The sequence below is a fragment of the Cervus canadensis genome, chromosome 22 (genome assembly GCF_019320065.1).
Source record: "Cervus canadensis isolate Bull #8, Minnesota chromosome 22, ASM1932006v1, whole genome shotgun sequence".
NCBI lineage: Eukaryota > Metazoa > Chordata > Mammalia > Artiodactyla > Cervidae > Cervus > Cervus canadensis.
In genome coordinates, this window is record NC_057407.1 from 4,569,477 (window position 1) to 4,587,929 (window position 18,453).

Below are 18,453 nucleotides of genomic sequence, written 5' to 3' on the forward strand. Positions count from 1 at the left end.
TTCTCCCAAATACCCAAAAGGCGGAGGTTGCTGCAGACCTAAGGCACATTACCATTTCTTTTTAGGTCACCAAGAATGTATATAACTGTACTGTTAGAAATTTTTCCCTGAAATAAGGGGAACACACACACACACACACAAATCATAAATAGAAAAAGGAACCAGGAGATGGAATTTCCGTCAAGACAAAAACATAGGACAGACAATGTAGACAATCCTCTCCATTCTGTGGTCTCCCTTATATTACAGAAGTTTTACTCTAGACCAGAAGTGACCCAATCCTTTTAGCATTCTCAAAAAGACAAAACTCTGATGAAAAGAATGGATTCCAGATGAGTGGTGGGGTTAGGTGTGACTATCAAGGGAGTCTCCCAGAGTCACGGAACACATGAGCACGCACATGCACACCCAAAATCAGCACAGCATCAGCTCTCCCTCAAACGTCTCCCAAGTCTTCTGAATCCCAGTTCTGCCGTTTCTGAGATGCAAGGCAATATAGATGAAAACAGCTCAGACTTCTGCGACTTCTGGGACTCTCATTCCATCGTCAAGCGCTTCAGGCCGCCTCACCTAAAGCATGGGCCCCATGCACGTTAGTTCCCTTTCCTACTTCTATTTCCATCACAGATCTATTCTCACAGACACCAACCGCCACGGATTTCTACGCAGAAACTGAAAGTTTGCAAATCAGAATGTGAGTTCAAAGTTCTGTGCTTCCCCCGTGCCAGCTGACGACATCTCCAACAGCCACACTGCAACGGGGAGAAGCATGTCTGCTGCTTATTCATTTAGCAGCATCAGAGGCTAACAACTAAAGCCCGAACTCTGTACTTGTCACCAAGAAGATAACAGCACAGGACAAATCAACGAATAAAAGCTGTTCTCTTCTCTTCTTGGGCTCTTTTCTGGTCTTGTACTCTTTTTAGTCTTATCTGTGATGGTGCTAAGTTGCTTCAGTAGTGTACGACTCTTTGCGACCCCATGGACTGCACCCCTCCAAGTTCCTCTGTCCATGGGATTCTCCGGGCAAGAACACTTTAGTGGGGGGCCGTGCCCGCCTCATTAGTCTTATACATCCAAATAATATTTCTCAACTCCACCAGGGAAAGGACAAGAAGTGTGGAAAGAGTAGAACGATCAGAGCTATGAAGCACTCAGGATCTGCTTAGTTTCACATTTGGAAATGAATCACAGGCACTTTACGAGTGGGGTAAGAAGGGTCTTCAAAGGGTATGAACATGAGAAAATCAATTCAAGTAAAAAAACCAAAAATTCTAAGAAGTGACATCCTCATGGTCCAAAGCAAAGTCTGCCCACCTCCACAAGCTGTGGTACTGTTTTGCCCTCTGGTACTTACCTCCGATCCCCACTCAGACATCATTACCTCACTGCTGCTCTGTCCCCACTCTGCCTCCTGAAGAAAAATGTCCAGGACTCCAGCAGACACATGGATAAACTCTTGTATGACTGTGTTTCAGAACATTTAGCTCTTCCGGGACTTACCAGTTAGTCAAATGGAATTTACCTTTGACCTTATTAACACGAGGTTCTGTTCCACCTCACCACTGAGATCACTAATCTCAGGACTAATCACTCCTTTGGAATTACATCTTAAGCTTTCATGTCTAAGAAATTAAATTTCATTGGTGCTACCCTATTCCCTCCTCCTCCTCCCCCTCCCACCAGGATCTATTATACTATCTTTCAAGCCAAAGTCAAGGTGGTATAAAGAAATCAAGCAAACTACATTAGAATTGACTCTACTGATTACTGACTGTTCAACTTTCATAACCACTGAACATCAGTTTCTTCATCAAAATAAGGATACAGCACACCTTTCAGAACACATTTCTGAGCACTGACTACATATTATCAGATACTGCTGCTACAGTGAATAACCCCAAATTTCAAGAATAATCTCTTCTTGAAAATGGCTCTTTACAAAAGTTTTCAAAGCAATTAATGTGACATAATCTCCATTCTACAAAAAAGAAACTTGAGCTTTGCACAATTCCTGAATATGGTAGGGCCTCAGTAAATATTAGAGACTACTCTGAAGGTTGACTTATTCAAGATTACACAACTGGGGTGGGTTAGGATTAGAACCAAGGAATTCTGACTCTTCCCTAACATTCTTTCCACTATTTTGCCATTCAGTTATTTGCCTCTGTTTCTGCGCTTCTGTGTTTATTTGGAGGAAATAAAATTATAAATTATATTTCTCATGCTTTATCTCTGTCATTTATTATTTCTATATTGGCTTTCTTTAGCTTATAAGTTTACAGCAGCTTTTGCATACTCAAACTTTCAAAGTTTCTCTATACATTCATCCTAATAAACTGAAGATTCCATGACTTATTTCAGCAAAAGAAATTGAGATCATTTACTTATTTCTTGATAGACTTCTAACACTACAACCTACTCTCTATTTCCAATATTGTAATTTCTCCTGACCAAATGTCTCATCTTTTGGTTTCCAACTGTCTGCCATGGGGAAAGGACTCTCTTATCTAAATATTTTGACCTCACACTCTTCACATGATTTACCTAGAAGCCAGATCAAAATTCTTTCATTTCTGTCATTTACATCTCTCTTCGTAAAGCAATGCTTAAGAATAATTTCCTTTGCCAAGAAGACTCATAGTCTTTTCAACAAATGATACCAACACAAGCAGCTATCAACATGCAAAAGAATGAGGTTGGACTCTTCCTCACAAAATATAAAAGATTATCTCAAAAAAAAAAAAAAAAAGATTAACTCAAAATGAATCAAGAATCTAAATGTAAGACCTAAAACTATGGGTGTAAATCTTCACGACCTTGGATGTAGTCAATGGTTTCTTAGATGTGACACCAAAACCATAAGCCATAAAAGAAAAAACAGATAAAACAGCCACAACAAACTTCAAAGTGCACCATTAAGAACATGAAAAGACAACCCACAGAAAGGGGAAAAACTTCTGGCAGCTCATAAGCTTTATAAGGGACTTGTACATAGAATATATAAAGAACCATTACAACTAAATGTTAGCAAGAAAACCCAAATGGGCAAAAGGCCCTGAATAGACACTTCTCAAAAGAAGACTGACAAATGGCCAAAGTGTACATAAAAAGATGCTCGACATCATTAGCCTTCAGGGGAATACAAATCAAAACCACAATGAAATACCACTTCACACCTTGCTAGGATGAATGTAATAAAAAAGACAGATAGTAACTAGAATTGGTGAGAATGTCGAGAAAATGGAACCCTCACAGACTGCTGGTGGGGATGTAACATGCTACAGTCCCTTTGGTCAACAGTTTGGTAGTTCCTCAAACGATTAAACAGACAGTTACCATATGATTCAACAAACCACTCAGAGGTACATGCCCAAGAGAAATAAAAACAACTGTCCTCAGAAAAACTTGTACCCAGACATTCATAACAGCATTATTCATGAAAAAAGGAGAAGCAACTTAAATGTCCATCAACTGATGAACGATATATAAAATGTGATATTCATATAACTGAATATTACCTGGCAATAATAAGGAAATACTGATAAATAACATACAGTATAATCTTGAAAACAGAATGCTAAGTTAAAGAAGTCAGTCACAAAGGATCATATATTTTATGATTTGATTTACATAAAATGTCCAGAACATTCAAATCACAGAGACAGAAACTAGATTAGTGCTTGCCTAGGGCTGAGGGGAATGATAAGATTGGCAGTAATGGCTAGGATGTGTGGGATTTCTTTCTGGGGTAATGAAAATGTTCTACAATTAATTACGGTGACAGTTGTGAAACTGAATAAAGTAAAAGCTGTGCAATTATAAACTTCCATGGGTGAAGGGTATAATATGTGGATTATATTAAAAAAAAAAAACAACTGTTAAAGTTTGTTGAAAAGCTGTTAAAACTTGATTAAACATTTCTAACAGGACTTGTGTTCTCAGCTACCCCAACTCTTAAGATCTATACAGATTTATTGCATAGATGTACTTGATTATAGACAAAATGGGATATACCAAAGAAAGCAATCAGAGTCAAGGAAAGAAGAAAATGTAGACTGAATACCCAATTTGGCACCAATAACCTGTGTAGACAAGTCTTACTAAGCCCGTTTCCTCATCTCTGAAGCCTCTTATGATAAAATTGTTGGCTGAATCAATTCTCTTAGAAAGATTTTCTCTCAGTTTGCACAAACTTGAACTTTGTGAGCAGTAGAGAATTCTAGGAAGGCTGGGATAAGGGATTAAAAAAAGAATTAAACATTCCAATAAAAGACTTCTGTAGAAAAGTGTCATCTGTACTTCATGCTATTTATTATGGTGAATCTTTGGAATATGCAGCTACTCCTCTACATGTTACATAAAGTATTCAGAGTAAAATATTTTATCACGAAATAAAAACAAAGTTGTATTTACATTACACAAATGGCACTGTGAAGTATGTGTGATTGACATGTGAACTAGAAACACTCACAAAGCTGTTATGTTGTAATGCACCATCAATTTTTTTGGATGACGAAATGTCTTTACATCCCAATGTAGTACTATTTTTATCACAACTACTACTATGGATAACCACCAGAAGAATAGTGACCTTTTAAGTACTAGGCTCTTCATATATATTACTTCATTTAACCCACAAAGCACCTGGCACTCTACTTACTCACTGGCTCCATTTTCAATGAAGAGGAAGTTAAGGCGCAGCGAGGGTAAGCCGCTCGCTTCCCCGTGCTATTCAGCCTGTCTCTGACGCTCTCATAGGCTGGCCTGCATCAAATGACAAACCAAATCCCAAGGGAGATGCTTCACTTTACTCTACCCATCTGCCTGTCTAGCTTCCTTTTTGTTCCAGTGTCTTTAGGATCACATTGTGACAGCAGTTCAGAAGAACTGGGATGGTCTGTAAGCACGTGTAACATTCACACAGTATCCATCACTACTGGGCCTTGCCTCCTGAAACTCTCTCACCCTGGAATGCCCTTCTACATCTAAGAGTCATTAAAAGCTCAAAGCCAATGCTCCCATGAAGCTTTCTCTGAGTTCCTTTTGTGGAAATCTCTCCCAATCATACATTTCAAGAATATAATTATAAAATACCTACTCTGAGCCAGATGTTGTGATAGGCACTGAGTTAGATATATTTACTTTTTTACTATAGGGAGCAGACCAAAAAAATCTATTGTATGTATGTTTCACTCAGTGTATAAAAACTGGCAAACAGGCTACATGGTCTGCAAAATGCCCTGATAGAGAAAAATGATCTTGATCATAGCTTCAGAAACTAAGACAGTGGAAGGTGAAAGGCATTTCTGAGTTCAGTTTCTAAACTCAAAGAACTTAAAACTCACAACCTGGTTGCTACTGATTAATTTATTTAAAATTCAGGCTTTAAAAAATACCTCCACTGTTTCATAAAACCCAAATCAGAGTTTTTCTGGTAGGTTTCAACTGCCAAGTTCCATTTGTTTTAAAGGAAAACAATTACAGTCATAACAGCATCTAATGAAACATTCTACTGACACCAGAGTATGATTTTAAAAGAGTTTCTTTGAAATTATCCGAATCTCTAGAGCAAATCTGATTAATATTGTGTTCCGTGTACCAAATTCAAATGCAAAATGTATGCTTACATTGCTGGTAAGATGTTTAAAATCCTAATTTCACCTAGTAATTACAAGTGTACTACCACTTGTACCAAGCAGAGAGAGTGCTTCCACCAACTTCAGTGGAAGAAGGAGAAGGGGGGGCAGTGAGGCTGGTTTGCTGTAGAAGATTTTAGAAAATCAAGTATTTTTAAGTTGAAACAACCCAGTTATCTTCACTCCTTTCTTAAAAACATTTAAAACAGCACACAGTATGTAATCTCAGTATATAACGAGAGTTTTACACCATATTTAATATAATCTCATAACAACCTTAGTACGAAGTTGTGACAACCACCATCTTCAACTCAAAGATGAAGCTGAGAGGATGAGAAACTTGCTCAAGAGCACTGACAGGTAAAGGAGAAGAGCTCTGAACCCAGGTGTTTCCAGCCAATATATACGTGATAATTTTGGGTAACCATTAAAGAGCACATCAAGAACCTTCGAGACTTCCCACAATATGAAGAGAACAAAATCTCTTAGAAAACAAACATGTCACTGGCATGTGCTAAATCGAATTAAACTAGATTTCCAAGTACCAGCTATGAGTGCTAGAGACACCGATCCAGTAGGGAAATTCTTCCATTCAAGAGTACATTAAAAAAACAAAACAAAACCGAGAAAAAACATGTCCCACAGTTTCAAACACGCTCACATTTCTCGAGACTCACTCTTCTCTTTGGTTTGTATGATGAGATTATAAAACATCTTGTTGTCATGTCCTGCACCAACTCCACACCTTCTCTTGGGGGCTCATAATCAGAGTTAACACCAACAGCTTCTCAGCCACAGCACAAAAGATGCTTCCGAGAGCGGCTTCACCGTTCTCTAAGTGTAGCTGTTGCCACGAGAATCCTCCCCGCTCAGAGCAGATGCCCTGAAGGGAGGCCGCGCTGGCCTTGCCTACACCTGTGCTGGGCGGCCTCTAGGGCAGCGCTGCTAGACATTCTGGATCCTGAGGGCATTGGCCTCTCTCTCTCCATTTCAGCAGTACAAAGCATGTCTCTGCTACCCAAAGAGGAAGACATGGCTGAACCTCTTTTCCTTTTATCTAATTTTTAAATCCCTGAAAGGGAGGAAAAGAAATAAAGCACTCTTAGAGAAGATTTCATGAATATACCTGTGGCTTTAAAAACTGTTTTAATTTTTTATAATACTGTAGACTGTTGATTACTGTATAATCTCAACTGTTAGAAAACCTGGTCCTAAAGCGATTCCACGAATAAACTGGAGGATAAGGAGATGGTTATGATTACACTCACTGCTACTTGTATATGTGTAGAATAGATGTTTTTTCCATGAGGACACTGGAAGACTAAGGAAATTCAATAAAGCATTCCCAGCACTCTCACAAGAGAAAATGGACTAATATAGGGAACATCTGAAGTACTTACATCCTCACGAGTTTTACTAGTCGGTATATACTATTCCCCTGGTCTTCTCTTTGAGAGCGCGGGGCACGGGGCAAGTGTGTGGTCGACACCACGGCACCAGCACCCGTGCAACAGCCAGGGCATCAAGGGCGCTCAGCTGGAGAGGATGGGATGGGGGAGCAGGAAGAGCACCTCCTTACTCTCTCACTTGGCTCTGTGAGCTTGGGCAAGCTTTTTGAACCTGAGTTTCAGTGTTCTCGTCAGTAAAACAGGATTATTTACTGGGCATAAATGCTGTGAGAATGAAATGAATTAATGTGTTAAGAGTTTTTTTTTTCTCCTAGGCACAATAAAAGGCATTCAGTAAAAAGGTAATCCCCATATACTTGAAGACCAATCTAAAACATAAATTTAACCCTAAACACAAGTTCTATTAATGCAGGTTGCAAAAGGATTCTTAAAAATGAATTTATAGAGGCTCCTCAGTTACCCACTCTGTTTTTAAAAATGTAATAAAATGGTTCAGTCTTTTTTGGATCACATACCCTTTTGAGAATTTGATGAAAATTCTTCCTCCAGAAAAACTTGTGGACACATACAGATTTACATGTAATCCTAAGAAATTCAGGGACCCAAGATTAAAATTCCCATATTTAATATTTTGCTTTGGATACCAGGGAGTGCAGTCCAAACTATAACTCAGTGTTACCAGGTAAACCATCGATGTTCTATGTTCTCCTTGTCCTTTCTTTAAGTTTTTGTGTATAATACTTTCTATTTAGAAGATTTTATTTTAGACTCTATAACAGTCAATTCACATTAAACTGCAAATCCAAAATCAAAGTTTTTTCCTTAAGCTTTTAGAACTGGCTTATAAACCACGATTCTTTCCAAAGGCTAGTAAAATTTAGCAATCTCAGTAATCTGTTTCAGTTGTACAGAATCCACCTACCAATGCAGCAGATGTGGGTTCAATTCCTGGGTCGGGAAGATCCCCTGGAGCAGGAAATGGAAACTCACTCCAGTATTCTTGCCTGAAAAATCCCATGGACAGAGGAGCCTGGTGGGCTCAAAGAGCTGGACACGACTGAGCAACCAACACTTTAACACGTGGCTGTAAGTCATTTATCCCCATCCTATCAATACCATTAACTGTAAGTATGGACTGGCTCTTCTTTGGGAGTTTTTAATATAGCATCAGAGCTTAAATTATTCATATTTGGTATTTGAGAACCTCCTCCCAGAGACCTTTTATTCTTGAACAGTTTTGCCAGAGTTGGGAAATGTGCTTCATTTTTTACCCAGATTCCTCTGTGGTGTATTTTGAACAAGTAGGGTAATTAATTTTTTTTAAGGTAAATTTAGTACGTATTTCTCTAAACCTTAGTTTCCTTGTTGGCAAGGAGCTCATTGGGTTGTTATAGAAATGCAAATATGGTCATAGTATAAGTATTAAATATAAAATCCTTCTAGCCAACAATGACTAGAGGAAAGAGAATGGAAAAGAGATCGAGGGTTCCAGGCAGCTTAAGATAGGTGCAAGGTATTTAGTTTTGTTTTGATCTCTTTAAAGAACAAAAAAATCCAGGATATCCTCATTGTTTCAGAAAAAAACATAAAGATGTTTTAATATGACAAGTAAGCTAATCTGTTATTCGTGATCTCAGCTCATAGGGAATTAAGATAAATCCTGAATTTAGTTTGCAAGGCTAAGTTTTATGTATCATTATAAAAGTTTCATTTTGGCTTCCCGGGTGGTGCTAGTGGTAAAGAATCTGCCTGTCAACGCAGGAAACGCAACAGATGTGGGTTCAATCCCTGGGTCTAGAAGATCCCCTGAAGTAGGAAATGGCAACCCACCCCTGTATTCTTGCCTGGGAAATTCCATGGACAGAGGAGCCTGGCAGGCTACAGTCCATGGGGTAGCAAAGAGCTGGACATGACTGGGCTCACACACACACAATGAACAAGACTATGATATCTCATAATTCAATAATTATCAGCACAGGCTGTGGAGCAAGGCGTCTTCTAGTTGGCCCAGAATTCAAAGGAATATAGATGTTACAGTGTTAGAGCACTCTTGGTCCAGATTCCAGGTCATCAGGATTCCAGAGGGTTCTGGGTGGCAGAGCTGAACTATATTATTTGTGTTTTAAGTCAGCATCTAACTAACTGTCCTAATTTAATTGTCAAAAAGTATGAAGAAATTGTGACCCTCACTGTAAGAGTTTAGGGGTCTCATTTCTAAGTGAAAAGAAAAGAAATATCACCTGTGTAGAAGATTCTGAAGGGCACTTTCTTGGACTCTGATTCAGGCATACCTGAAGCCAAATTTGTTTGGGCTAGTGTTCTCCTTAAAAGACCTGCAGGGAGGTGGGAGGGGGGTTCAGGATGGGGAACACATGTAAATCCATGGCTGATTCATGTCAATGCATGGCAAAAACCACTACAATATTGTAAAGTAATTAGCCTCCAACTAATAAAAATAAATGGAAACAAAAAAAAAAAAAAAAAAAAAAAAAAAAAAAAAAGACCTGCAGGGAGATTAACCGCTCCCTCCAGGAGTAAATACAGAGACTGAAAGCTAGAGATGGGTTGCCGGCCACTCAAAATAAGGACCAAAAGAAAAAAACAATAATAATAAGGACCAAAAGGAAGGAGGACAATGCAATAAAAGCCCCACTCTGCCTCCTCTTTTCTTACTTCTGTGGAAGTGGCAAAACCCAGTCAGAATAATCTTCCACTTGATACAACTATTAACCGCTGTGTGAGCTAAAACTGCTTGCTAGGTCTGAGACTAGACTGATAAAAAGAAAAGGAGAGATCAGTGCCCTGATGTCCTGGGAGGCCAAGCTGGAGCACTAAATTCATTCATTCATCAGTTCACATACATTGTCATTCATCCAAATATTTTGAGTTTACGGCATCTGGAAGGCTTTGTGCTAGTATGCATGGAGAATACAGAGATGACTGTGCTGCTGAAAAGCTGGATGGAAACCAATGCTTAATGTAAGAAGATGTAGATTTTCAAATATTTAGCGCAATGCCTGGCACATAATAAGCAGTCAACAAATGCTAGCCATTATTCTCAAAAAATCAAATGGTTCTTCAGATGATACAACAATGCTCACTAAACAATCCTTATGATAAATGCTTTTTAAAAATCACTTTTGAGATATAATTCACACACCATTATGGTTCACCCATTTAAAGTATATAATTCAATGATTTTTTGTATATTCACAGATGTGTGCACCCATTACCACCATCAATCTTAGAACATCTTCCTCCCCTCAAAAAGGGGCCCCCTACCCCTTAGCCATCACCCTCCTATTACCCCATCCCTGCTGATCCTATGTAACCACTAATCTACTTTCTGTCTCTACAGACTTGCCTATTCTATATATTTCATATACATGGGATCACACAATATGTGGCCTTTTGTAACTGGCTTTTTAAACTTAAAACATTTTTAAGGTTCATTCTTGTCGTAGCACATATCAGCACTTCTTTCAGATGTTTTCTTAAAGTGAAGCCTTCTTTTGAAAAGCAAATAATCACTCCCTAATCCAAAGAATAAATAATTATTTCACTTTGCTTGAGGTGTGTTATAATAGATGGCAAGATACAGCTCTTCCTCACAATACAGTTTAAAGATATTTCACTATAAAGTAAAAATTTTAAGTCCCTAATCCAAACAACTTCTGAAGATCATTTTTAAAATGCCCAGGTATTTAGACATCAGGATCTTAATGTGCCCGTGAGTTCATTATTTTAAGAAAAAGTTTAGTGAGAGGTGCCTCCTGAGATGTAAATGATTTCAGCAACTAGATCTCCAGGCATTTTGTTTTGATTTACCATAAATCCTACTGAATGGATGTTTCTTTTTCCCTCCTATTGTCCTCCGCCATGAGAAACTTAAACCATCCATTCTTTTTCTGACTCAAGAATAAGATTTGAAGACTAAGTTGGCAAAGGAAAATGGATCTGGTTTAAGGCTTTACATCATAGTCCCAAATGAAATTAATCCATCCCACAAGAGAAAATCAGGATAAAATATAACACGGCTATTCACTTAGTTCAAAGGATTTCTGTTCTCACATCAAGGCAAGCCAGGCTGTCAGGGTTTTTCCATCCACAAAATATGGGTTTGGATTATGTACTCGTTAAGGTCTCTTCCATCTCTGAGAGACTATGACTTTTCTCTTTAATCCTTCTGAATATAGGCATAAAGAGCTGTACTATGACTTGCCTGAGGCTAAACAGAAGCTTGTCCACATGGCAAGGGTTAGACTCCTGATTCATTCCTGTATTCACTGGGGATATCCAGAGAAAGAAGTCAGACTCATTTCTGACCTCACAGAGTTCACGGTCTAGTAGGGAGGAAGGCCAAGCAAACAGTAATGGATGAGGACCAGGAGAAGGAAGGGTAAGAGCTGGGGATTTTGTCTTCTCTTCTTTGAAATACCTCACACCCTCCTCCAAATATGATTCTTCTATAAAGCGATCTAGGTTAGACCTCATTCACTTAGGTTCTTACACTGATGTTTGGAAATGATGTAAAGGTTGACATATTTACTCTTGACCAGGAGTAAAGATAAACCAAGAACAATTAAACCACACTTCTCTTCTTATGGCACGTAAGCTATGCTGAATTACAGAGGGGGAACAAAAGTGCACAGTTTATTTTTTAAATGCTTTTTTTTATTATTAATTACAAACTCTGCCTGAATCAAGCAACAAAGAATATGTTGCCTATCTTTTCCTTTAGCAGTTAAAGGTCTTTCTTTAACGTGATAATTACCAAAGGATTATTTTAGCCAACACACTCTTTACCTTCTGATTTTATGACGTGTGTCATGAATTCAAACAGACCCATCCTCCACTGCATTTTTGATGCAAAATGGAACTTTCATTTCCCTTATATTGTTAAAGGGAAACATTCTGTCCTTGGCAAGCAAACAATTTTGCCTGAGGTTGTTAACTATTTGGGGGCTCCAAGGGATTCTGTGATTATCTGAGGTCCAATTAAATGAAAGAGCAGAAAAATGAAAACTGCATCTGTACTTACTGAGGTATTAAGAACATAGGTTTGACATAATACTTTAAACACTATCAAAATGCTCCTAAGCTATAGATTTTAATTCTACAATCTATCAATTTGGAGATTATCTCCAGAGAGTGTGCAAAATTTCCCACACCTACGGGGAACACACTCTGAATTTGGGTTCACGGACACTACACAGTAAAATCAACATGCAATTGCAAATTGTACACTTGACTAAAAAGACGGACTATAATTAGGTTAAAACTAAATTTCTGGCCTCCTAAGCACTCTAACAAAAATGAAGAGATGTGGACAACAACAGGAGCATCACAGGCACTGCCTGCGGGAGAGGAGATGAGTCAGTTAAGAAGATGTGTGTGTTCTGAGGTTTTTGTCAACGTGATTCTACCAGAACACAAGTGATCAAAATCTGCGCATCTCTGAGGACTTTAATCCTTAACTCTAATTGTCCCCAAACACAATACTCTCAGAAATCAACATGTCCACAGTAAGGAATGTGAGAATGGTAGCTGTTGTTCAGTCCTTAAGTCCTGTCTCAGGGACTGCAGCCCTCCAGGCTTCTCTGTCCATATGGGATTTTCCAGGCAAGAAGACTGAAGCCCTAGGGAATGGTAGAGGAAAGCTTTGATAGGAGGGAAGCAGCTGATCCTGGCTTAAAGAATAGTTAAGACTTGGATAAGGAGATTGGGGGTGAGCAGGAAAAGGAAAGGGAAGATAAAGTGATCCGGGGGCCGTAAGAAAAACCTGAGTGAAATGCAAGAGGGAACAAAGACGGAGCCTGTACAGGAAACAATGAACGATTCAGTCTGGCTGAACCCTAGGCTCACTGGCTAATGAAGTTAGGTTAATTGTCCTATGTCATGAGAGGACTTAACCAATAAGCTGAGGGATATGAGCTTCATTTGTAGTACAGAGGGAGCAACTGAAGACTGTATGGCATGACTGAGACCACGAGAGACAGTTTACAAAGATTTATGTGGCGCACAGGCAAAAGAGATACAGGAAAGGCAGAGCTTGAAGTGGGTGTGGGAGCAGTTAAAAAGCTAGACTTTTCTGAATGTACCCTGCTTTGCAGATTTGACTTTGGAACCATGTAAATGTTTTATGCTATTATAAAATCAAATTCAATCAGAATGGGGGAAAAAACCCTCTAAATGTAAAAAGTGAAATGAAACAAGCCCAACAGTATCAAGTTGGTAAGTAAACAGAAAATTTTGAAAAAGTAAAAGAAGAAAATAAAAACTTAAAAATTCATGTCCTACTCTTTGCCACCCCATGGACTATATAACCTACCAGGTTCCTCTGTCCATGGGATTCTCCAGGCAAGGATACTGGAGTCGGCTACCATTCCCTTCTCCAGGGGATCTTCCCGACCGAGGGATGAAACTCAGGTCTCCTAAACTGCAGGCAGATTCTTTACCATCTGTGCCACCACGGAAGCCCAAAATTATTCCAAATGAGTTTAAAATATATTCTTACTGTACTTTGTACCTTAAAGATCAAAAGAACTACAAAGAAATATTAAACTGTTTTTAGTTGTCATACTGGCACAAGACAGAAGCAATGAGCATACTTAGTGCTCAGAATGGTCCCTAAATGTTATTTTTCACTAAAGGAACCAGGGCTCCTTGGAAGAACACAGATGATTCTAGGTCTGGAGAAGAAAATTTCTTGACTTCTGTGTTACACAAGGATTGCTGGGGTCCTGTGAAAATGTCTGAGGGCCATTTCAGAGAATATTATTATTCGGGGTACTGACCACTTTGTCATTTAGCCTGAGGTATCAGTCTATTTATGAATCACATATATATTGAATATTCTTTCCATAAAACTGTCAGTAGGCAGAATAAATTATCACAGCCCAAAATGCTATGAATGTTCTATTAATATATACATTTCTTACCACAGATTACCTTCAAGAAATGTATATTAAGAATCTAGAAGGTGGAAGTATAATGGTGAACATGGAAGATTTCACCCCTGCCCTCATTAAGCCCACAGTCTAGTGGAACACAAGGGCAATTCAAAATTCTGAGACAGTGGCCTGGTGGATGGTAGGTAGTACACGGTGCTGAGAGAACACCAAAGAAGGGCAACTGGCTTAGAGCTGGTGGGCCACCAAATTTCTCTGGAGAAATGACATCAAAGCTGAGACCCAAAGGACATTCAGGAAGTTTGTATACATTTGCTTGTTTCTTGGAAATAGAAACTGGAGAATGAGTGGTGACAGGATTAGGAAAGGGGAGGGAAATCAATGCAAAAATAGCCACAGCATGACTCCTCATGACTGAGAGAGGAAAAAAATAGTAATTTAGAGTGGCTGGTGGATAGCAAAGATGAGGTAAAAAGGTAAGCCGAGGCCAGGTCATAAAAAAAAATCTACAGATTATGCTAGGGCAGTTTTAACTTTATCCTGAGGGAGCCAGTAAAGAACTTTTGGCAGAGGGAAGCCTTAATTAAATCTGTCTGAACAGCCACAATCCCTGGAGGAGGGCATGGAAGCCCACTCTAGTATCCTTGCCTGAAGAATCCCATGGACAGAGGAGCCTGGTGGGCTCCAGCCCACGGGGTCACAGAGAGTTGGACACGACTGAAGCGACACAGCATGCATACATGCACGCACACCCAGAATGGATTAGAAGGGGCGTGATAAAGGACGCAAGGAGACCCATTAGAAGTCTGCTGTCAGAACTCAGGTGCAATGCTGGGGATGGAGGCATGCACTCAAATACTCACTATCTGAGAGATGTTTAGTAAGCAGGGTCAATGGCTTCTATTGGTTAGGGGGTGAGGGTGTGACGGGGGAAAGATTAGAAACTGACAATACAGCCTCATCTTCCATCATAAGTAACTGGGTACACAGGGGGTGACCCTTAATAAGAAAAGACTGGGAAAGAAGTAGGTTTGGGGAAAGGGGCGGGGAAGACGAACTCATTTTTGACCATATTAAACACCGAGTGACTAGGACAGATCCCAGAAGAGACATGAAGCAGGCAACCAGCACTGTTTCCCACATTCAATCCATCACCAAATCCTCTGAAGTCCACTTTCAAAAACCAAGATATAGCACAACTCTGTCCACCTCTTTTCATCTCCACTGTTAACCAGCATATTGGAAGCATCATTATTTTTCTCGATGGTTGCCATATATCCACTTCTATTACCTAGCCCCCATGCTGTAAGTAATCTTTCTAAAATATAAATCAGATCATATTACTCCCTATTTTAACCCTTGAAAGGCTTTCTATTGAATTTTAAAATGAAATCGAACTCCTTATCACAGCCAAAAAGTTCCTCCACGATACTGACTGTTTTTCTTCCTTTATCTAGTGCTCTCCCTTATTTGGCCAAGTTCTCTGCTTTCAGAATCTTTGCGCTAGAGAACTGCCTCACTTCCCTTTATTCCCCTTTCTTCCCTCAACACACACGTCTTTGCCTCTAAATTTCATCTCAAACACCGTCTCCTCAAAGAGCCCTTCTCTACTCACCCCCTTCCACACTGCATGACTTACTGCACTACAGTCTGTAACCTCGACTGTTTGCCTATTCCCTACATCACAAATGCCATGAGAATTGAAATCTTGTTTATATTTTCCACTGCTCTACTTTGTATAGATGGTACAAACCTGACCTTCAACACATTTGCCAAATGAATTCACAAATGAATAAATGCACAAAATGAACGGAACTGAAGCTCAGAAGGAAAAGCTCAGCTGGAGCCCCTGATTTGGGCGTCTTCCTCGTGTGTATGACAAATGACGCCAAGAAAACAAATACTGCCCGCGGGAAGTATAGACAGAGAATAAAAGAGCCCTTAAAACAGAGCCCGGAGGAACATCAACACTCAAGAGACGAGCAGAAAGAAGAGAGCCTATACACACAAAGGAACAAAATGGAAGACCAGAGATAAAGAAGGAAAACCAGGAGATACTCCCAAAGTGCTGGACACTGAAGAAGAGCACTCTTTATTGGAAAGGCAGCTTAGCATTAAGGAGAAGTATGTATCACTGAAGTCAGACATATATTCCTACCACGTGCCAGGGACTATGCTAGGAGTTGGGACATAAAATCAAACAAGAAAATGGATCAAATGCTACTAATGACTATTCAAAGACTGGTACACAATACAATCTTCTCCAAGTGTGCTATGAGCAAGTCCCAATCCGAATCTTAATTATCACAACTGCTGAGAAGATTAAATGAAATCTTGTTCATAAAGTGCTGAGTATAATTTCTGAAACACAACAGGCATCTAATCAATCACAGTTACTATTATAAAACTATCTTCCCTTCACTGATTAAAAAAAAAAATTGCAGCACACTATAGCAATTTACAGCAATCTTCCCTTGGGGAATAATTTGATTTAAAAATTCATTATCTATTCTGGGAATACTAAAATAAGCAAAAGGATAGGATTCTTTATAGAGAACCTACTGACAAGTACTAATTCAAGGTTTTTTCCAAGATTCCAGTTTGGTTTTAGCACAGGTACAGAAGTGACTTCAGAGAAGGCAATGGCAACCCACTCCAGTACTCTTGCCTGGAAAATCCCATGGACGGAGGAGCCTGGTAGGCTGCAGTAGATGGGGTCTCGAAGAGTCGGACACGACTGAGTGACAATTCTTTCACTTTTCACTTTCATGCACTGGAGAAGGAAATGGCAACCCACTTATGTTCTTGACTGGAGAATCCCAGGGACGGCGGAGGCTGGTGGGCTGCCGTCTATGGGGTCGCACAGAGTCGGACACGACTGAAGTGACTTAGTAGCAGTGCAGAAGTGACTTAAAAGTAGGTCAACCCAACTCACCTTAGTACACAGCTCTTCGAGTTCCCCACCCCTCATATACCACTCAGAGAAAGACCATAAACCTGCCTTTCCCCTCAAAACACAAGTTCCTTGGGCTTATCTTATTCCCGAACAAGACTTCCTGACTTTCCTAAAACGAGACAAATTAGAATAAAAAGCTTCACAGTTCAGTCAGATCTCATTTTTTGCACCTTTATCTTGCTGGATTATCCCCTTTAGAGTCAAGAGGCTCCCTTCTTTTAAAATAAAGAACAAAAAAGTCCACTGAGCAGAAAGAACACAAGATTCCTCAGAAACACTAAACGAGAAAAATGCCCGAGTATTTCTCACTTAAATTCCAACTGGGAACATGAGGCTGAAATACCACGGACCAACAGGAACCTTTATTCTGCATGCCATGCGATCCAACCCCCAGCCGGAATGCCTCCTTCCTCAGAGCACACACTACTTCCCATTGATTCCCCCTACTTCAGTTGGTGTCCAAACCTCAGAGACCAAGGCTGCACTGGTGTCTTCCAGCCAAAGGAAAATTATTTTCTTTGCTTCTCTTTTGTTCCTCTCGAACAGACTACCGGTTCTTTTGTCCAGACCATGTGGGCAGCGGAGCTAAAGAACTTCTGCCAGTTATACACGCTTAGCAAGCAAAAAGTAAACAAGACACATTCTTCTAAGCTGAAATGTTCTAAAGGCAAACTACAGCAGTTAGGCTTCTGTATATTTTCAGGTAAACCTTCTATTTACTAGAGTGTATTAATAGACTAAGGTCTGGAATAAGGAAAAAAAAAATTCAAAATTTAAACAGAGCACAAGTTTCATTTAATATGAAGGTCAAAAGAACATGAAACTGGAAAGTAAGGGGGAGAAACCCTAGTCACGATTGGATCACTATGCAGCTGTGCTTTTGCCCTTGTTTACCCACTGATGCAATTAGGCTAGAGACACTTTCTCCCTTTCTGCCTTCGAAACAAGCTGAATTTCACAATATCTCATCTCCCTGCAATAAAGCATAACTGCCAGAAGTGTACTACATCTCAAGGTAGTATGTTCCCTTTTAAGAAAGTTAATCAAACAGCCTAACTCCCCTCTATCAGGGCTTTCTTTTGTGTGTCTGTTTCTGAGAAGCTAGCACCAAACAACTGTATCTTGACTTGGCAATCCGTTTGGAATTCAGTGCCTTACCGCAGAAGCACAGTGCCCCCCGTCACACTACACAGAGACTAACGGCAGCAGTAAATCAACCAAGAGTGGTCACGTGCTCTCAGAAATAAATCGGGAGCCAAGTTAAATACCAAGATGTAACTCCTAGCTTCAAATTATCTGGTCAGTTGATATTTCTAAGACATCACTACAAAATTAAAAGAAATCTTATATTTTACCTTTTAATTGTCTACATAAGGCGAAAGCCTAGTAAGTCTCTTAAGAACATTTTTTTCTAATAACCACCATAAGTCAATCTTCTGGGTCCTTACAAATCTTAAGCTCTTCCTTTTTCACCAACCTACATTCTCACTGTCTGTGATCACCATTTCAGTAGAAGTTCCCTTTGTAATGTGACATCA

At 39.5% G+C, this 18,453-nt stretch overlaps 1 protein-coding gene across 14 annotated transcripts in view; it reads right to left on the reverse strand.

The window, feature by feature from the left end:
- The window catches only part of TMCC1 (transmembrane and coiled-coil domain family 1), a 152,347-nt gene that overhangs the window by 45,332 nt on the left and 88,562 nt on the right, over positions 1 to 18,453 (reverse strand). The window lies entirely within an intron of this gene.